Below are 21803 nucleotides of genomic sequence, written 5' to 3' on the forward strand. Positions count from 1 at the left end.
ATCTCTGTTGCATCCAGGGATCTAGCAGTGGAATGTTATCCAGGCAATTATTTTAATTGGAGATAATCACTTGGGAAATGGATGGATGAATTAATCAATTCCAGTTAATTGGGATAATGACATTATTTATGCTGTTCACCTTTTTTTTTTTACCACCATCTGTAGGAAGATTTCCAACCACAAGGCCAAATTCTTCCATGATACAGATCCACTGAGGCTACTGCAATTAAAGCAGGAATGAATCTGGTGCATTTTAAGTATGGAATAAATTGCCTCACTTACTTATTTTGGAGAAACCATGTGTGCAGCTGACCTGGGAATACTACAAATTACTCTTTTCATTCCACTGTTGCTATCCTGTCATTAGTAGTGTTGCAACAGGAGGTGTTCTTGGCACTTGTTCTAACAGAAATATATAACTTTTGTTTTGTTTACATACTTATGCAGCTCATTACTATGTGAAAAACAATCTGCAGCTTGGCATTTGTTAATGGGATATGGAACAAGGAAACAGCAGATGGAGTATTGGGATACTGAATGCATAATAAGTTTGATCCTGGAAGTCCTTGTGTAATTTTTCAGCTCAAGATGGTTGTTGAATTTCACTGCAAAGCTGAGCAGAAACCATGCCTGTGTTCAAGCAGTGAAGGCACAGTTACTCCACACTAAACAGACACAAGGGTCAGGCACTCTCTGCACCTGGTTGCCTGTAAAAGGGAAGAAAAAGGCACAGTTTTGCTTGTGATTAGTTCTTTGGTTTCTTTTACTCTTCAGAGAGAAGCTCTGAGAACAGGATGGTGTTTGACCTCAGCTGGCATCCAAGTCCCACAGAGCCACTCATTCCTTTCCCATGCATCAGAATGGAGAATATAATCAGAAGAGCAAAAAATGCAAAGCGAAGCAAAGCAAGGAATTCATTCACCACTTTTCATGGACAGGCAGTAGCTCAGCCCAGGAAAGCAGGGCTCCATCCCACCTAGCACTGACTGATGACAACAAATGCCATGGCTCTGAACAGCCTCCTGGTTTATATACTGAGCTTGGTGCCAGCTGGCCTGGAATACCTCTTCAGTCAGTTCTGGAATATCTCTTCGGTCAGTTCTGGAATATGCCCTTGGAAAGTTGAGGTCAGCTGTCCCACCTGTGTGCCCTCCCAACTTCTTGTGATCCCTCAGCCTACTTGCCAGTGGGCTGGGGTGAGAAGCTGAAAGGTCCTTGATTTAGTGTAAACACCACTTACAAACAACTAACACGAGTGTGTTTCATTATACCTGTCCCAACCCAAAAGAGCACTCTACCAGCAACTAGGAAGAAAAGTAACTATGCCATCCAAAATCAGGACAGATATTACAATCTCCTACTAGTGATTGAAGACAACTTGTGCTGTGATATTGACCCACCTATTTCTGTCTTCATCTGAAGAGAAATATAGTTCTGAATGTTCTCCTCTGCTCAGCTGTATGTCTAATGCAGACTGGTGTCCAGAACGTCACCAATCTGAGAACACGTAAGCAGGGCTATAACCATTTTGTACAAAGAGATATTTTCATTTTATAGTACCTCCACAGGTCTCAGAATGAGATCTTGGATCAAAATGATTCCTTTAATATATTTGTCCATTTTCATCTCTATGTGAGACTAGTGGCTCTTTAGGTCTGATAGAATAGACCCAGTTGAGTTGTCTTGCAAAGATAAAGATCCAATCATTCTGTGACACTTGGATCAGGCACATCCTGATACATACAACCCTGGCTACATCTCTGACTGCAGCATGGATTTTACTTACCTGCCAGGCTGCATCAAGTCAGCTCTCATTTTAAGAGCATTTTCTGCAGCAGAATGACTCTCCAATTCATACAACACAGACTTATTTAATAAATCACAACCATTCATACTTCTGGGAGATGTCAAGGTGTAGCAAATAAATGTGGACAATATTAGGGTTTTTCCAACAGAATCCTAAGTAGCTGCAATACAGTTTTCTGCAAATACTGCATGAGACAAGAGCACGACAGGATGAGAAATCTTGATGTTTTCAACCGCAAATGAAAGTACTGCTCCAGTAAACTACAGCTCTTTGGGGCGGGGGAAAAAAGGTTGGTAAGTGTTAGGACAGGCATCAAACCTGGAATTTCTCACAGGTTCATGGTTCTCAGGGTTCCTTCACTTCCAGAACTCTTTGAATTCAAGCATGGTATCTTGTGTGACCATAAAGGGGAAAGCATCACTTGCAGAAAGTCAGTGCCTTGGGGTTCTCCTTGCACTAGGTTGAATTCAACTCTCCTGCCTCCCTCTGGAGACATTCCAGCAAAGACCACATCTGTGAGCACAGCAGAGCACCTGTGGATGGAGATAATGTTTAAATGGGCTCCAGCAGGCTCCTGTGTAGTTTTGTTTTCATGTTCACAGTGATCAGGCCACAGTGACAGGGCACTGCAAGAGCCACGGAGTCACTGCATGCAGGACCTGGTTGTGCTAACACACAAACAGCAGCTGGCTCAGGGGGACATCACAGCATCCCCCCACAGATCTGCAAACTCCGTGGGCCAGGAAATGCTTCCTGACAACCCAAAAGACAATGACGTGCCACAGGAAGAAAACAGGAAGAAGTGAGAGCATTATCTGCCTCCCAGATTCCTGGAACTTTGTCAATAAAGTTCCCAGAAGATGACGATGATGATGATGATGACCCAGGTTACAAAAAAAGTAAATTTTGCTTTTGCAGAAATTCTTCCTAATTAGGAGAAAAAATTCCTCTGGACCCCATATCTGATAATTAGTTTAACACATTGAGCTGGATAAGCAGCTGAACATCTGTGTTGTCATTGTAAAAGTTTTTAATGTCACTAAGTTTAAAGTGGAATTACGTCCTAAAAAATGCTTGTAGTAATGAAATTATTTTAATTTATTGATGTTTTTAATTATAAAGAATCAACATATCTCATCTTTAAATTTGCTTCACCAAATTAAACAAAGCACACTCACGCAGTGTCTTATAGTATTTTTCCAAAATAATTTTATCATTCTGTTGAAACCTTCAATTTTAGTTCATTTCAATGCTGGTGACCAGAAAAGTCTGAACTATTGCAAACTAATTTTTATCCGTATTTTCTACAGCAGTATTATTATTTTCTTTGGGTTTTTTTCTAAAAAAATACCTTAAAGAAGTCAAGCTACAGTTTTATTACTGATTTTTATTAATCCAATGGCCAGGATTTCTTTCCCACACTTATTAAAAAAAACACTTTTTTTTCCCTACCTGTGGCGTAGGAAGAACAACCCAAGGTTTAATGCCAGTGTCTTTCTCCTAGGAGCAGCTTGTTCCAGCAAGCATTGTGGAATGAAACTTGGTTCAAATGCCACAACCAAGCAGCAAACTGAATGCCTACATCTCAGTTAGTATTTCTTTGGGTCCAAGTCATCTCATGCTAGAGAAGACAGCACTTGTTTGATCTCAGATCTAGAAATAAATCTGAAACACAAAAAAAGCACAAAAAAAAAAAAAGGATCTCAATTATACAGAGCTTTCAAGTTTCTGCAAGCATCACTGGAATTCTGTGAAATTTGTGTGAAATCCTTATACACTTGTTTGGTTGTTCCTCCTTTATGTAGTTTATAGTTTTTCAAGGTTTCTTTAGGAAATGAGCATTTGACTCCGAGCAAAATGTGATTTCTAAAGAAGGGAGATGGGTTTCTAAAGGGAGATGCTTTTGCTGTACACTGCATCAGCTGCAAAGGTAACCACAGACCCCGTGGAAGGGCTGTAAGGTGCCTCTTTGCTGCTGTGCTCAGCTATGCCCTGTCTCCATGGGAACATTTCAGCAGACGTGGTACCCGCTGGTGACTGAACAAAGATTTCCCCATTGCTCTGCAGAAAAGGCAAAATGTAAGCTGCAGTGAATACAGAATCTTTCTTTGACCCTGAATCTGTAACCATTGGCAGACCAAGCCATCACACCATTCTTACTTTTTATTTTTCTCCCTGAAAGAGAAGCAGTAAATGGGGAAGAAAGGGAATGGGTAGTATTTTAACAATAAGAAATCTATTTACAGCAAGATGAAAAATTTTGAAGTCAAAGGCACAGCTCTTCTTTACAAATGAAGGAAAGATCTCAGATCAAAGCCACTCCTAGCTGAGAGAAAGGTGTTTAAAATTGCAGTGGTGTGCTTGCTGAAATTAAGATTGTAAGACAGAAAAAAAGAATAGTGAATACATCATGATATGAAAGAACAATAGCATCCACTTTCATTTCAGCTACTTTGCACAGAGTTGTATAGCCAAGAGAAGGTCTTTCCCCAATATTGAAATGACAGGAGTGGTTAGTGTTTTGAGTAGGGTGCTCAGCTGGATACTGCATAGAGCTGCATTAGAAGAGTGGGAAAAACAATCTACATCAGATCAGGAAAAATATAGGGAGAAAGAAACCAACCAAAAGGATCTTGTCTTCTAACTTGTTCCAAGTTAGAAAATAAAGAAATCAGACTTAAAGCATCCTTATTTTAGCCTTTGGGGAAACTCCTTCAGGGACTTTTAAGTTTGAATGAGATAAAACTAATTAATAACTGTGATTTTTTCATGCATTTGTCTCAAAGCCCAGTGCTCATCATATAGGATAGAGCATTAATTCCCCTTTTTCCCCATAGCTTCTATTCATATATGAAAAGCATATTCAGTCAAAAAAGAAATTAAAAATTTACACTGACATGTAAGACAGGATAAAATATCTCTACCTTCTTCTCAGGTTCTGAGTATCTTTTGGATAATGAATGGTGACCAACTAAAAGTATTCCCAACAGTCTCATCCTTCTGTGTAGGAAGGATATCAGCTTTATCAGTATTCTGACACAAATGCCAGTACTGTGCTTACCTTGTGTTTTCACTGCACAAAATAAACCTTGCTAAGTGGCAAGGACAAACCATTAGTTTGATTACTACTAAGAGTCTGCAACCTCTGCATATAAAAAACATCCTGCAATTAAATTTGTCAAGCATGACAGAACATGTTTTATTTATTTTTTAAAATAATTATCACACTGATATTGTCAGCTTTGTTTACCACAACATTGATGATTATGTTTTCTTCTAATTAGAATGGAGATTTTATTTAAAGTTCTCTGCTGAAATGATCTGGAGCAAAAGCTCATGTAGATTTCAGGTGATATTAGATTGTTCTCATCCACAAACTTAAAACTATAGAGCTGATATTCCTTCTGAAAAAAAAAGAAAAAGTTTTGTTCTTATTTCTTAGGATGCCAGAATAATTTCAGACTTCCAGAACTAAATGTTTATAATGGATATAGTGATAACTAAAGCTGGATATGCTTGTGCTCCCTCCTGGGCAAGCAGGAGCCAGCTCTGAGCCGTGCTGGAGGTGGTGGCACAGCTTGTGATGTTAAAGGCTCCTCAGCTGCAGATGCTGTGGCTGCACCAAACCTATGTCCACTTGTGTCCTACATCACCCCAGACAGCAGTGTTTGTGAGCCTCTGCTTGGAGAGGAGCATGTGAATGGAGCTGGGTGCAAGAGCACAGTCAGCTGCTTCTCCCACCCACACAGGAAAATGAAACCCTTTAAAATTCAAATGCAAACCACGCTTTCTTAGCATGCCCCACCTTAGCTGGGCTCCTTTAGTGATTTGGCTAAGGCTGGAACTTAGTGAGGATGCTCACATTCATATGTTAAGAAAAATTAATTATCATGTTCAGCTTTTTAATGCGAAAGAATAAAAAATTTTCACAAAACAGCTTCCAGGTGTGCTTAGCTGTATCTCTGTTAGAATGACATTAATTCAAGAATGACTTTGTTGTGCTTCCTGACCTCATGGTGGATTTGTTGCTGCCTTCATGATCTGGAAAATAAATTGGATTAACTCCCCTGAGCAATCAAGATGGCCCCTCGTTTTTACCTTCTACAGACCATGAAAGGCAGAAATTAATTAAAAAATCCTGCTGCTTAAAGCAATCTTGCAAACAATGACATGGCATAAAAAACTTATTTCTAAGAGTAGGAGAATTATGTTCATTAAAATTGCATTCCCTTTTGTAGTTACATTTGACAATTATTTCTTCTATTGTAATCACCCCTGCAATCTGGTTTAATTTTTAAAAATGTTATTTCTGGTTTTATCGCTCTATGAAAAAATTTAAATCCTTATATTTTTTGTAATCCAACAGAGAGCAAGTGAGGAAAAAGTGGAGTCTCCTGCTCCCACTTTTAGAAAGAAAACCAAAATATTTGATTTTATTTCTGAATTGCAAAATTATTTTCAAGGCATTTAAAACACCATCAAACAAGGGATATACATGCAGAGTACATATCCAAAGGAAGAAGGCAAAAAGTATTTCAATTTATTTGCTATTCTATGATTAGTACTGAAATTTGAAAATCTACTTTTTACTTATATTCCAGATAGTTTTTCTCAGACAGAAGAAAACTTTTATTTCCAAACTTGTACATATATCAAAAACTGAGACTTTTTAAATGCAGTAATATTTGGAAAAAAAATCCCGAACCTTTTATTTTTTAAATAAAATTCTTTGCATTCCCCTTTTGATAATTTTTTTTTCCACAGTAGAATAGGGGGAAAAAAAGAAAGACAAACTGGAGGAAAGACAAAAAATCTTGAAAGCAAAGTGGAACTAGAAACCAAAATGATGGAATATTTATGTTTATGTGGAACTTCTATATGCTACTGAATTTTATTTTGCCAATTAAATTACTTAGAAAGAGTTTAATATTTTATTTCCAAATAAGTTGATTTTGATAGAAAACCTCTTTATAGCAACATTTTAAAATCAAAATTCTGCAGTTTTTAGTTTTGCTGGTGTTTATCATAACCTGATATAAGGAGAAAATAATGTAAGTAGTATTAAAAACTATTGAGTAACCTCTTTTTTTTTCTATATAAAAAGCTTATCCTTATCCATTCAGACTATTTTTCCCCGTAAAAGCAACAGTTATTGTACCACTAAAATAGAAATAGACCACACAATACTTTTTACATAAAGCCAGTTAAGTCAATAAGCCTTTGCTGAAAATATTTTTTTAAATTTTCCTTATTTATTTAGCTTTAAAAAGTATGCAATTTCATAAGAGTAAGTCATATGGAGGAGACATTTCCAATGATATTCTTCTAAAGAAAAGCAATTGCTAAAAGACTAAGCTACTAAATATTTAATTACCTTTTCTTATTTAAAACAAGCAAACAAAACACAAAACTTTAAAATAATAAGTAAAGTTAAACATCTACAAAGAGCATCTCCTGTGCTGCAGGCCAACAGTAGGGGAAGCCTTGAACATCCATCAAGTCACAATATTTTTTTTTATTAATATTTTAACTTTTCAACAGGAAGAAAAAAAAACTGTCTTCAGGTTCAGAAATAAGCATATGCACTGTTCCAAGCTTACCTAAATTCTTACAGAGGTGATAAATATGGAATATGAGTTTTCTAAGATTTCTTTTTTTTAAAAATTACAAAAATTTGTTAAAAAGTAGCAGTCTTTCCAAATTTTCTGTGACATGGAAAGGCTGCTCCCTATTTTTCCCCCCTTATTTCTTACCTTGCTTTGCCAACAGCTAGAACAAGTAATATTTCTGTGATCATACACTCTAATTCCAGTTCTCATCTCTCCACCCAACCTGTGACCCTTCCTTACTGAATTCTAAGGAGCCTTTCGTGAGTGCAGGATAAGATTCTTACATTTGGGACTCTATTCCCCAGGTTTTGAAAACTAGAAACCAAAAAGCTTTTCTTCACTCTATAAAATCCATTCTTATTCAACCTAAATAACTCCTCATATGCCTGTAGCATATTTCAGCTCAAGGCAGAAAAATCTTTTAAAGTATTTTTTTCCTAAAGGATTTCATACTGAAGTGATTCATCTTCTGGTGAAATGTTGTCATATTTTCCCATGAATTTTATGTGACATTGATTGGAAAGCTAAAGTACCATTAGTGCTCAATGTATTAAATACTGGATTCCAATGTATATGCATACATGAAGACATAAATAGCCAGCAGCTAATATTTATCTTAATGGAGCCCACATTAAAGGTTTGAAGGTCCTTAGGAGGGCAGAGAAAGCTATTTTCTGGCCCCTTGCTGTAGATGAAGTTTTGGTTTTGTTGTCCTGTAAATATATTTAGCCATGTACAATGAGCCCTGCTATTATTTTCCTGATTTGTCTGACTCCTAGTGACAAACACTTTTTCATATGCCAGTGCTCTGCACGTACAAGTTTAACTGCTTGGCTAGAGTGTCATCATTAATTTATCACCAAACTCTGAGAAAGGTGATTTGGGAGAGATGTACAGGACATTTCTTGCTGATGGGAAGCTAGAACACGTATAAATATTGCATATGATACTTTGAACAATGTTGAAGTACTTAAAGCAGGTTTAAAGCCTTTTCTAAAAATGTATCAAACACAAAATATTTAATTTATACCTTGTTTTTCAAAGATGCTCTGCCTGCATTGTGAGACAAATTCTAGTTTAGATAATCTTGTAGAACTCTATAGATTTGACTACATAGCTTAGGCTTCTCTAGAGTTTTAAATGTTTGTCCTCTGCAATGGAAAAATGTAATTTTATTCCATATTTCATCTTTTGTCACTGAGCCATTAGAAAATCACAGAAAACCTCAGTGTTCAAAAATTATTTGGTAATGGAGATGGAAGTTACTATCTACTAACAACCTGGAATTTAACTTGACTAAAAATGTTCCACCACTACTCCTTTTTTTGGTTCTTTTGCTTTGTTTTTTAATTCACAGACAAATATAATCATATTCGTTGGGTTTCAAAGTTTTTGAAGCTATAGTTCATCTAAAGTACACTGAAAGTTAATTTCCTCTTCCATTTTCTATTTCAGAATTTCTTTTGAAATGAAGCTTTGTACATTTTATCTTTTCATCTACATCCTGAGCTGAAGAAATTTGAGGCAGAATTGAGAACTATCCTAAAATAAACAAATGTTCTCTGAACATGCTTTGTTCTCCATTTCACTGAGGCTGGAAACAACTATGTGTGAATGAGATACAGTCAAATGAACCTGTATTTTTTAGCAGCCAGAATTAAAAAGAAAGAAAAATTACTAGTTAAGAGAGTCCTTAGTTCAGAACTGAGATGGAGGCATGCACTGTAAATAGGCAAAGATTGTTTTCTATATTTTTTGTGGAGTATTTGCTCAATTGATAAATTTCAAGAACACATTGGTTAAATCCCAGAAATATTTTATGGAAATTCTTATGGCATTATTCATACCTGTTATATGAACAGTTATTTCTGGTTTTTCCTCCTCTGACCAATTACTCTGATGAGAATTTGGGGTAGATCTGATCCTGGATTGTCTAATTTAACCTTTATCAAATGGAGCCACCTTCAGGAAAGCCTGAAGATCTGTGAATATTTGTCATTCCACATGTCCAGAGAAGAACCCTGACGTCTTCAGTTGTGAGAAATATTCAAAGACTTAAGAATAAAGAAACAATGAAACACAATTACTAATTCATAACAATATTTCATATATCATAACTTGTTTATCTACATTACAGTAATTTTAAATTAACATTCCACACAGTTGGTTATTCCTTATCATGCAGGCCTTGCTTTTAAAATAATGTTTTACAAAAATATAATTTCTTGAAGAAAATTGAATGTAATACTGGGCTTACACAATAAGAAATTTAAAAATATAAATTTTCAAATTGGATGCTAGGATTGTTTCTACAGTAAGAGCTTTTATGTTTTACAAGCAGAAATAGTGAAATAGCATTCCACTCCTGCATAAGTAATATACAGAAAATGTTGTGTTGCTGTAGACACAGTTATTAATTATTTAATAGATTAATATATTTATAGAGTCCAGATCCTCATACATTTCATAGGAGAACCTCAATATTTAGATAAATATTGCCTAAAAGAATGAATTTTATTATCTTGTCCTTAGCAGCTTGTTGTTGTGAAAGGCTTCTTGGGCCACTGACTATTATCACTGGATAGTGATTAAGAGCTGTTTATCAAGCAAAATCTTTCCCTGTTCACAGCTGGTTTCCTTGGAACAAATTATTACTTCACGAAAGCCTTTCATATTTTTCTTTCTAAGTAAACATAATTAAAACTAAGAAAAATATTGCTCCACCACAAAGGACTAGAGAGACATTGATGGGATAATATGTGGTGTCTCTCCTTAGCTACAGGAATTTTGGTTTTTCTCTCTAGTTAAAGTATTTTTCTCATTTTTAGCCATGAAAGGACTGTGATTGCCTTCCTGTAGCTCTAAATTTAAACAAGAAAAACATATGCTTTCCAATACCTTCAATCCTGTATTTGATGTCTGTGTGCAGCAAATAAGCACAAGTTGGCATTGTGCAAGGAAGACCAGAAAGAAAAAAAGAACAAGAATGGAGAAAATGGGGATTTAACCTTAAACATGGAAGAGGAGTATCTCAGTCATTGCAAACATGGCAAGCAATGGGATTAGTGGGAGATTTACAGCAATTCTCTAATTAGATGATAAAAACATGTCTTGATTTCTTGTACCCACAGGGAAATGGAGGAAGAAACTTGGTCATCAGGAATTTCTCAGTATTGTAAAACTGGCAGAGTTAAGAATACAGGAATGTGGAAAAACAGGTCTTGGTTTAGCAGAATGAAGACTAGGTAATACAGAGGAAGTTGTGTGATTTCCCAGAAGCCATGGCCAAAAAGAATATCTGCATAATATGTCTGCATATTCTCTGCTTTTCTTTGCATTTCTGTTTTTTTATAGGGATGCTGTAGTAAGAAAGTAAGAAGGTTTCATATCTCTGAGTGCTTACAAACAAAATGTAGCTGAAAAACAAAAAGTCCAAGTGGAAAGAAAGGTAAGACCAGTGAAATACTGAAATAAAGTTAATCAAAAATAGACAACAAAATGGACAGTGACACTGCAGGATGAGAATTCTTGTTGCTGTATGGCCGGGGCACCCATTCTCTGCAGAGCTGTAGTGCATGAAGGCTCATACAGGACCTTTATCACTCATTCCCAATGGGGGCAGTCAAACTCAAAGGAAAGCCCATTAATGTCAACACTCTGCCTTCCACTTCAATTAATCCACTTCAATAATTGGGAAGGGAGGAAAAAAAGCTGTCAAAATCTTTGATTGATCAAAAAACAACAGATAGGTCTAAAAGCAACAGTTTCTTCTAAAGACAAGAGGATATCAGGAAACACTAAAAAGGAACAAAGAAGAACAGCATCATCAGTAGCAGAATTAGAGAATTTTAAAACATTTCATGAGCACTTTGCTATTAGACTGAAATGCACATACAGTGCTGATTTAAGGTACTCTATCTGAAGCAACTACAAATATAAATGCATCTTTAATACACCAGTAACTCAGAAAGTTATTATCTGTCTGTGCAAGCACTGATCAAAATATTTTCTGTTATCTGTTTGTCATGCAGTATGAAAAATATTCCAAATTATTATGGAGCAAGGAACAATAATAGCTTCTTAATTCTTTAAGAATCACCGAATGACAAAATTGTTTGGTTTGGAAGAGATCTCAAGGACCATTTAGTTGCAACTTTCCTGCCATGGGGGGCTGTATTGCACGTTTCATAGACCACTTGAAATGTTTATGAGCAATATTACTGTTTTTACTGACCCATTTCCTACCTGTTTCCCTAATCTTAGAAAATAAGCAATAGCAAATGCTCCCCACCAGATTCATCAAATACTACAAACCTTTCAGCCAAGGTCATGATGATAAAGTGAGCATGGATACAATCCAATCCAGAAAGAAAGAAATCTGAAAAAAGTGTCTCAAATATCAATCTGAAAAGGACAGTGAATTAGTTGCCTGGTGTATACGCTGGGCCTTGATAAGTGTTTAATTTTGCATTACAATGTTTTTTAGCTTTCTTACTGAGATATACTATCAAATTTATTATGTTGCAGAATATGATTTTGTCCTATTGTGTACACTTGAACTGTATTAGTACCTTAATTAACCTCTTGTAAAGAAAAGATGCTTTTCTTCCCTGATCAGGATTTATCTTCTACCGACAACAGAAAAAAAAAAAAATCTGAATTTAAAAATCTGTGATCGCATTACAACTAACAAAAAAACAAGTATTTTTTCTTTTTTTTTCAGTTCAAACTATTTTATATGCTTCCTCCTTAACATCTTCCAACATGCAAGTGAATGATACTCTCATATCCGGTGTAAATTACCAGAAGTAATTTCACACAACAATTATTTTACAGTACAGATTGACACTATAGTTACTTTGATCTTGCTTTTTAGAGCAGGTGTCTCACCCATGAATGGTGACTCACTGGAAAGAATGCCCAGCCAGATGAAAACAAAGTGGTGTCTAATACCTGAATGACCAGCTAATTGAACAGGATTCATTCAAGAAGGAAACGAGCACATAAAATGCCATAATTTATGCCACTCACTGTGTTCCAAGGGAACACAGCACACATTGCTGGAGTCTGAATGGTTGCATTACTCCCACCAACCCTTTTCTCCATTTAGAGTAAATCTGTGCATGTATCACACTGACTAGAGATTTAAGCCTGGCTTATTAGCATTCTGTCCACCTGACTCACCTGGTATGGGCCAATAGGTTAAGCTTGTCTTCTGCAACTTGGTCTCTGGATTTCTCTTCCATCCTACCAGACTGAGATCCATGGGTTGGGTCCATTCATCACACAAGTAAATTAGAGACTTCTGAAGCTTCAAAGGTCCTTTAAAATAATGCAGTTATTCCCCATCACTCTAACAGATCACTTTGCATACAGCTGAGGTCAAAAGTGTTATGAAAAAAAGCAAACCAGGTCATTTAACGCTGCTTATACTGCACCTTAGATATATTTGCGAATATTTCTGCTTTTGTGATTGGTGGAATTATTCCATGTAAAGGCACTTCATACTTCTCAGACTTCAGCTTTTTGCAGACAAGATCAAGATGCCTCAAGAGGACTGATCAGTGAATTAACATCTGCCTCTTGTTGTCTGCATCCCTTCTTCAAGCTCCGGAGCATTCAAGAGCAAGTGAACCTCAGCTGGTAAATTCTGGAAGAGGTTCTAGTGGCCTCCTGATTTTGGCTAGATATCTATATTCTGGCCACTATGCAGTTCAGTCCAAAAATATTTTGTGAATCTGGCCCAGGTGTGTTTTTGATAGACCTGTCAGTACTTCAGCTGGAAGGCAACTGCAATTTTGAAATTACTGAAAATGTGATAAAATTATTTTTGCAGCTCACCAGCTTATAAAATCATCCTCTAATTTCCTCTAAAAACAGACCCATACAATTTTTTATGCACCACTTAAAGATAAATTGATAATATAGAAATTATGGAAAATTGGCCAACTGAAAATTGTATAAACAGTACTAAATATGAGCCCTGATGCTTTCAAAACAGAAGTAACTGTTTTCTTTGACAGGGTAGTCTGCAATTATTAAAAAGCCAGTAAGGTGAACAACAGTAGGTTCAAGGCAAGTAAAGAAGCATCCTCCTTTATGGATGATGGAAATTTCTTTACCGCTGGAATAGACAGTACCTACCTTCTACTTCCACATCTTTCTGCCCTTGTTGCCCTTGTTGAGGGACTAAAGAAAGGAAAAGGTATATTAAAATCTGACTTATGAGGTGCCTAATTTGGACAGACTAAATCCACTCCATGCTCCTGTCTGAAATTTTGACCTAAATTCTGAAGATTAATTAAATAGTAAATCTAAATAACTGATTTGTTTCTTAGTTAAATTCTTAGGGAAGCTATCATGGAATTCTAGTGGTTTGTTTTTTTAGTGACAAAAGCTTAGAAATAATGTGGCATGAAGTTCTCACAGAACTGTTATTCCACATGAGGTTTCTGCCTTGTTTATTGAAGATACTAGTCATATTCCCTACATTTTTTCATCTTAATCCTTCATAAAATTTGACATTCTTTCCTGCACTCCTAAATTTGCTGTTCCCCAGCCTTAGGCACACCATGTCCTTCATCTCACTCTCTGAATGTATATTTACTCTACACCAATCAATCAAAGAATCAAGCAATAACATCTTTCATAAACTCCCAGAATATCGGTACAAAAGGCCATCAAAAAATCTCCCTAGACAAAATTAATAGGTGCAATTTCTCTGACAAACTATTTAACTGGCCTAACATTTATTAGAAGCAAATGATCCTGACAGCTAAATGCAACATGAAAAAAAATGTAATTGAATAATCAAATAGAGTATGTAAAAAAGCAATAGGTGAGTACCTTCTCTGCGGAAGTCATCAGCACTTCCAGACACATTTTTCTTTTTGTGAAATGAAGATGTAGAGGAAAACACAGTATTCAGCCGATAAAAAAAGAACAAAACAGTTCCAAAAGTTCAACATTTTAGTTTTATATGTTGTAGTCTGGCAAGGAGAAGACCCATTCTAAATAGTATTGCTAATACTTATCATCCAAACCCTGAGTACAAAAGCAATTACATTTCCTGGGATGAATTTCATACAGTCTTGGAGAGGGAAGATGCTGGTGGAGATCCTGAGTAAGACATTATGTTACATAAACCTGAATATATTTTTCATAGTTCATTCAAAAATATACATGAAATAGAATTAAGAGCTATGTACAACACCAAACATTTTTCTAATTATGTCCTTTCATACAAAAGGGAGTGGCTATCTGTTTTTTACTTTCATGATTGGAATAAGGATGGATTTGATTACATTATCTAGGTTTTGTTGCACTAGCTTTATTTCCTTTGCTGCTTCAGTTTGAGCTTTTTTTGAGGGAATGGTTGAAAAGGAATCTAAGTAAACTTGCAATTTAAAGTATGAAAATGCTCTGTGGCAAGATATTGGACAGGAAATCTCCAAAGAGAAAACTCATTAACAATACATAAGCCCTGAAGAAGTGGGAGTATTTCTGAAAAATGGGTACCAGTTAAACCTGCAATTAACTTGTGAATTAGGAGCAGATGAACATAATGATGTCTAATGAATGAATGTCTGTTTTGAAATAAATTACTACATTAAACTAACATAGTTGTATGCATTTTCTAATCCATGCAGTACAAATACAAATTTTCTTTTAGAAAATGGACCAACTCTTTTTATTTAAGTCAAACACCCTCTTCCTTTTGATGAAGCATTTATCTTAATATTTATTAACAGGTGAAAGGAATGAGCAAATCAAATGACAGAGCAAAGTAGGTACCTCATTACAAGGGCTGGAAGTGAGGTCCTTCACAATAGACCTAAATCAGATAAAGGGCATGTTTCAAAAAGAATTCACTGAAGTTATCTAGTCAGAATTTAGATGGAGTCAATGAAAAGCAGATTTTCTCATTTATATATGTTCCTTTTCCTTTCCTTAGGGAAGGATAGAAGATACAGTAAAACTGATTACTTTCTAACTACCAAAGATTATTGTTAATTTTGAAAAGAGCAATAAGAAATAAGACAAGCATCTTTTGCTAAAATTATCACTAGTGGGTAATTTTAATGTGGAAAAAAATTCAATTGCATAAGATGGCATTTTTCTTAATAGAGGAGCAAAAAATGAATTTCAAATTTCTATGTGGTTAAACGGAGAAACAGTTTTTCTGGGTAGTGTATACAAAAGCAGATCAAACTCTACACAACAGAGTCAGATATCATCATGGCCAAAAGTTCAAGCCAATATGCAGGGGATGGGGAAAAAAGGACAACACAAACACAAGAAAGGTGTTTTGCAGATATTTGTCCATGAAAATGTAAAAGGCCTCACACTGTCAGAGTGTATCTCCCATGCAACCACACCTTAGACAGAATTGGCAAGAAATATAAGATGCAGCTGTTATATGGGACATATTCATAATATTCTATTTCTTTATTCATTAGCTTGGCTAGAATATGTATTCCTGCTTGAAATATGGGCACAGTTTGTAATTGCTTAATATTTAGTATCTGCATATAAAATATAAATAGAACTCAACCAGCTGTATACAATTTGTATATTTTTATTATATTTCCCTTAGAAAATTCCTATCCAGTTCAAAATGTAAATGGGAAAAAATAGTATAATCCATATATATACAGATAGAAATGGAACAATAAATATAATGTGAATCTGTAAATATGTACTTGTGTAAGCTGATTGTGTATATCTACAATATAGATATGCCTGAGATACAAATATTTATATTCTGTGCATATATACACACAACCCCTACATATATATATGTATGTATGTATGTATGTATGTATATTCACCACATAAACACAAAAGATTGAAGTTGGAATTACAATTGTCCTTTACAATTCCCTTTTTCAAGCAGGGCTTCCCACAGCCAGTTGATCAAGATCATGTCCAGATGCCTTTTGAGCCTGCAAGGATGGAGATTGCACCACCTCCCTGAGCAATCTGTGCCCCAGCTCGGACATCCTCGCAATGGAAGAGTCTTTCCTGATGTTCATACAGAACCTGCAGTGTTTCAGTTTGTGTCCATTGCCTCTGGTCCTGTCTCTGGGTATCACTGAGAGGAGCCAGGCTCTGTCTTTGCACCTCCTCCAGGTGTCTGCATACCTGTCTGATGAGATCCCCCCAGAGCTCTCTCTTCTCCAGGCTGAAGCCCCAGCTCTTTGCCTCTCCCCACAGGAGTGGTTCTCCAGCCCTTAATCACCTCTGCCAGCTTTCACCAAATTCCCTCCAGTGTCTCCTCTTGCACTGAGGAGCCCAGCACTGGGCACAGCACTCCACAGGCACCTCACCAGGGCTGAGAAGTGGGGAAGCATCAACTCCTTCATCCTGCTGACCACACTTTGCCCAATGCAGCCTGGGTTTCCCTTTGCCTCCTTTACTCCAAGGACACACTTCTGGCTCCTGTGAATACTTACACACACATGTTCTGATTTATCCTGGTCTTGATAGAAATGACTAAGAGAGCACTTAAAAAAATAAATCTCCATAGAATAATGTGCAGTATTTTTCCCTTCATGAGATATAGGATTGTTTAGTATGCGCTAATTTTTTTCAAAGCACCAATTCTGGTATGAGATATATACACTATTTTTAATTCACCAAAGTTTTACTCACTGACAGTACAAAGTTAAATAACAGCTTTAATATTCTGTTTCCATCAAACAGGAAAAATCATCCTTTGGGGAATGGAAATCTAAAGGGAATAGTATGTGTGTAAAAATATATATATATATATATATATATGATATGTATTTTCCAACCTTTCTGGATCTTGGAACTCAGCCCAGATTTATAGTCTTTAATTCTCTGAATCCAAAAGTGTCTAAGCTTCACTTTAAATAAAATTAAGGATTCAGATTCTCAATGGCACTCAGGAGCTTTCACTTAGTTTAAATTAAACCTAATGGAATTTAGTTACCTCTTTGGACCTGTGTGTAGGTACATAATATAAAGACCAAGCTGGTGAAATCTCTGCCTTCCTGCACCAAAGATGTTGTATTCTATTAGGAGATTTCACAGACTGAAGTTTTATTACCCCTTATATTTTGACACTTATCAGTACCTCAGTTCATTAAAGGTTTAAAACCTGAATATTTTTCTATCACAATTCCCCACTTAGATTTTCCCTGTGCATGCCATCAGTGCAATACTCCTGAGTCTGCTGAGTGAAGCATGAATCTAAGCAAGTAGTGGATTTCTAGATACAACCTTCCCATCTGTTTTTATTCCACACCTACCTAATAAGTATACATATCCTATATACCCTCTTCAATAAATATTTAACTTTCCCCACCTACAGAAGAATTGAAAACCCAACATAAACTTTTTGATATAAATTCTAGAGTCAGATGTATCGTAATACTCAATAGGTAAAACTGAAAAGATTTTACTCTATGTGGAAAGTTTATGTGATGGCAGATGATGAATTCAGCTCAGCTCCTGGAAAATACACCAGCTCAAAAGTAACATAGTATTTGTTTTCCCTTTCCTCATTACTCAATAAGAAAGGTCCATTAATTTTCCAAGTGTCAAAGAAAGATCATGGGTGAACTGGATTTACCAGATTATTTTTATTCAAAAATCCCCAGAAGCTAACATTCTCAGACTGCAATCACTCACAAACAGAAGCCATCCTTATTAACTCCTTTTGTAGTTGAGGTTTTTTTGTTTAATTCAGCTGACTACAAGGTGAATGTTCTTGTTTTTTCTTTTGACCTTTACATTTTTAATAAATGGAGATCTGTCAGGTGTTTTTCTAGCCAAACACAGCACCCACAGTGTAGTGGTGTGTAAGTTAATTAGCCTTCATGGTTTAAAGTCAGGTGAACCTGAACATCTGCTTTATTTCCATTTTTTATTCTACAAAGCATTCATGAGTGACCAGCTGTGTCTCATGCCAGCTTTTTCTTTCAAGTGGCCTCATGTAGTTTGTTCTGAGTGAGTGCATGATGAAGGAAGGACACAGAATCAGGATGGTTGCAGCAGAGCTGGAGACAATGCCCATGGTTGTCCACATAAAACTGACAACCAAACAAATTCACAAATTTTGTTCCCCTTCTGGCTGAAAACTCTCTAATATGAAGATTTCCAACAGGATAAGTATGCTGATTTTTATCTGTTTCAAGGTACAGCTCAAGTGAGATTCATGGCAACAACTGAAGCTGAAGCAAACTGGGCAGTCAGAGAGAAAGTGTGGAACACAATGAATTTCAGCACCTAGTGACCATTTGTACAACATGTATTTCACAGGACAGGTAACATGACAGAACTCTGGTTACTCTCATTACGTATCTTCATACAGATGTGGGCAAGAACAAAGCCTCTTGAATAAATGTTACCTGTTCAAGGTGCAAGGTGAAAGGAAACATCAAAAGCTCAGTGGAATATTCCAGCCCAGTTTAGTGCTCCTGAGTATGTGCCTGGGTGTGTCAGTTCTTGTAGATAGAAACTAGAAATGAATGTAGAGACATGTAATATGGCCCTTTTAATCAGTTCTTAAATAAGGTGTAGGAGTATCTGAAATACCCCTAGACAGTCATAGGATTAAATCTACTCAGCCAGCACAGTGAAAAGGGAGCAGACTGACAGAGATGTGCAGTACTGTGTTTCCCAGGATCTCTTGTGTCAGTACTGGCATCCTGAACAGCTGGGTTCCTGCTGCTGGGAACCATATAGACCTGTGGCTATTTCTGAACTTGGTCCATAAAGAGAATTCAGGCTCCATCCCCTCAGTTCTATAATGGCATTAATCCCTGGACATTTCTTTAGCATTGACCCTTCCCTTTATTCAGACAGCTCAGTCCTGTCCAGGCTCTTGCTCTTTAGAACAGCAAAATTCTTGGTCTGCAGTGCTGAGAAGCTTAAACTGCCAGTGAGCATTTTTTTGCCCCATTGAGTCTGACTATACTTTTATTCACTGCACAATATTTCTCTCTTTTTTTTCTTTTAGTCTTAAAGCTTATCAGCTTTGACAGCTACATAATATCTCTAAGTATTTAAAAGCACTCATTATAGTCTTGCTTTGGGAATTGCAAAGTTTCATTCTTACTAGTCATTTACTGCCTTTAAACATTGAATGTCTTTTAATGAAAAAGGATTCTTTAAGGTAACGGGAGGAAAAATATTCTCTCCAGCTTATTTTGCAACTTTCTTCAATTTTTCAAGACATCTTTACAACTTTTCACTTCAAGTGTTTGAAATCAGTTCTTTCCGCCACCAGAAATGAAAAACAAGGATCCATATTACTAAACTTTACTAATATGTTCAATTGTTCCACAACAGGGCCTTTATTTTTAAGTGAAGGTCCAGCTTGGAAGAAACAGCTGCTTTTATGTCCAGTGCTTCTTCGCCCCAGGCTCTTGCTTCCCCCATTTCTCTTGCTTTTTACTGGACTCCAGCTTCTCAGCATCTTTTTTGTACTCAGAGGAGAGGACCAACCTGGACTCTTTCAGGTGCAACCTCTTGTGTGTAAAATAAAGGGTGAAATCATGTCCTCCAGCCATCCGTCTGCCTATGCAATTGGTAATTCAGCTGACCACATATTTAGACCTTACTCCTGTCAGGGCACACTGCTGATTGCCATCCACCAGGTGTCCACAGCCTTTAATGCAGATTGTCACTGAGTCAGTGAGCTCCCAGCCTGTATCCCAGCACAGGGTAGCCCCAGCTGCAGGACTTTACCTCTGGTGCTGTTGAACTTTGTGTGGTTCTTGCTGGCCACTCCTCCAGCTTCCTGAGGCTTCTTAAGTCAATGTGACTCTAAAAAGCACTTTCATAAAATATTTAGAAAGTCATTGTGACCTTTTTGATATTTTAAATGCATGAAAATATAAGGTAGTTGAAGTTTAAGCAGACAAAAAAGAAGACAAATTGTATTGCATGGCATGTAAACATACACAAGCTGCGTAGCTGAATGTATTAGAGGTCTTGTAATATCAATAGGAATTTTTGATATGGTTCTTTAATATTTTTAGCAGATATACTTGGGAATATTTACATTTAACACCTGCTAGTCATTTTATTTTGCTGTTGCAAAGAAATAACAAGTGTAAACCAGAAGAAAAAAAAAAACAACAAACAGACAGTAAGGTTTTGCTTGTTGGGAGCAACAAAAATAATTATCTTTGCCACTAATTCAATGAAAATGGCCTTGCAGCTTGGATTCATGAGTAATAGTCCCAGTAACTATCGAGAAATGGTACTCATGAACTTTATATAACTTAGAAAATGCTTTTGTTTCATTATGTTTTTTCTGTTCACACTGATTAATTATCGAAATTTTGCTAATGGAGTTTACTTTGGTTTTCTAATCGAAACTCCTAATTCTTTAGCAAGACACTTGGGGAAAAAAAAAAAGAACCTGGAAACTGTTAAATTAAAACCATTAACAACTCAACACTATTTACATAAATAGCAATGGGATATCCACAGATGAAAACAACTTTAACATAGCATCTTAGCACAACTTTAACAGTAATGCACACATTGTTGCCTCATTCTTGTTCCTCAGGGACCATGCAGCAGGGATCTCAATACCCTGACAGGGAGCAGCTGAGTTATGTTTTAGGAATTGTACAGACTGAAATACAATCAACTCTCTTGTCTAGAGTGCACATAACATAATATAGGTTTATTTCAAGCTCAATTTTCTAGAATGGAGCTTGTCAGTCATATCAGGTTATGGTACTCTAGAAAATGTCAAATATATTGAATATGCCAGAGGCATGTTCCATGCTAAAATGACTCAATTTTGAGATTTTCATAGTATCTTGGGTAGGGGTTTTTAGATAAAAATTTAATAATTCTCTGAGATTTCAAATGCTCTTTTTAATCCTGAAATTATGGACAGTCAGCTGTGCCATAGCCACACATTCCTTCATCCACTTATGAGGATTAAAATGAGGATTAGTATTATTTCTACGAAAATACTGTGCATTTATAATGCGAAATTGGGTGCAAACATCATTTTGTATTGTCACTTCAGGTTATGTGACATTCATTGACTCATATGGTATATGATATCCATCATCTGTGAAACTATCATATTTATTTAAAGTGCTGCCTAGTCTCCATTTTCATCCGGGAAAGATATTTCTTCTATTGTCAGTACATCTTGGCACCTGTACAAATAAGACAGATGAGTTTTGGGACCTTTTTGTTCAACCTCTTTGCTTTTGCAGAATCTTTGAAACCTTTTGGTTACCTAGATGTTAGAAGCCAAACATCTTTGGTGTATTTAAAATTGGAAAGCTCAGCTATTGCCACATCCTGCTGGAATTTTCATGTTCTCACAAGCCTCAGGACTAGACTGCACATGTTTAGATCCAAATTATTTGAGCTATGAGAGC

At 36.3% G+C, this 21803-nt stretch overlaps 1 long non-coding RNA gene across 1 annotated transcript in view; it reads left to right on the top strand.

Annotated features, from left to right (window-relative positions):
* LOC135297905 (uncharacterized) overlaps nucleotides 1–17087 on the top strand; it is a 34101-nt gene extending 17014 nt beyond the window's left edge. Inside the window, exon 4 of the long non-coding RNA XR_010359833.1 lies at nucleotides 16313–17087. This is a non-coding gene — a long non-coding RNA (uncharacterized LOC135297905). The remainder of the gene's footprint in view (nucleotides 1–16312) is intronic.
* The last annotated feature ends 4716 nt before the right edge of the window (nucleotides 17088–21803 follow it).

Source organism: Passer domesticus, chromosome 3 (assembly GCF_036417665.1).
Source record: "Passer domesticus isolate bPasDom1 chromosome 3, bPasDom1.hap1, whole genome shotgun sequence".
In the NCBI taxonomy this organism is placed as follows: Eukaryota; Metazoa; Chordata; class Aves; order Passeriformes; family Passeridae; genus Passer; species Passer domesticus.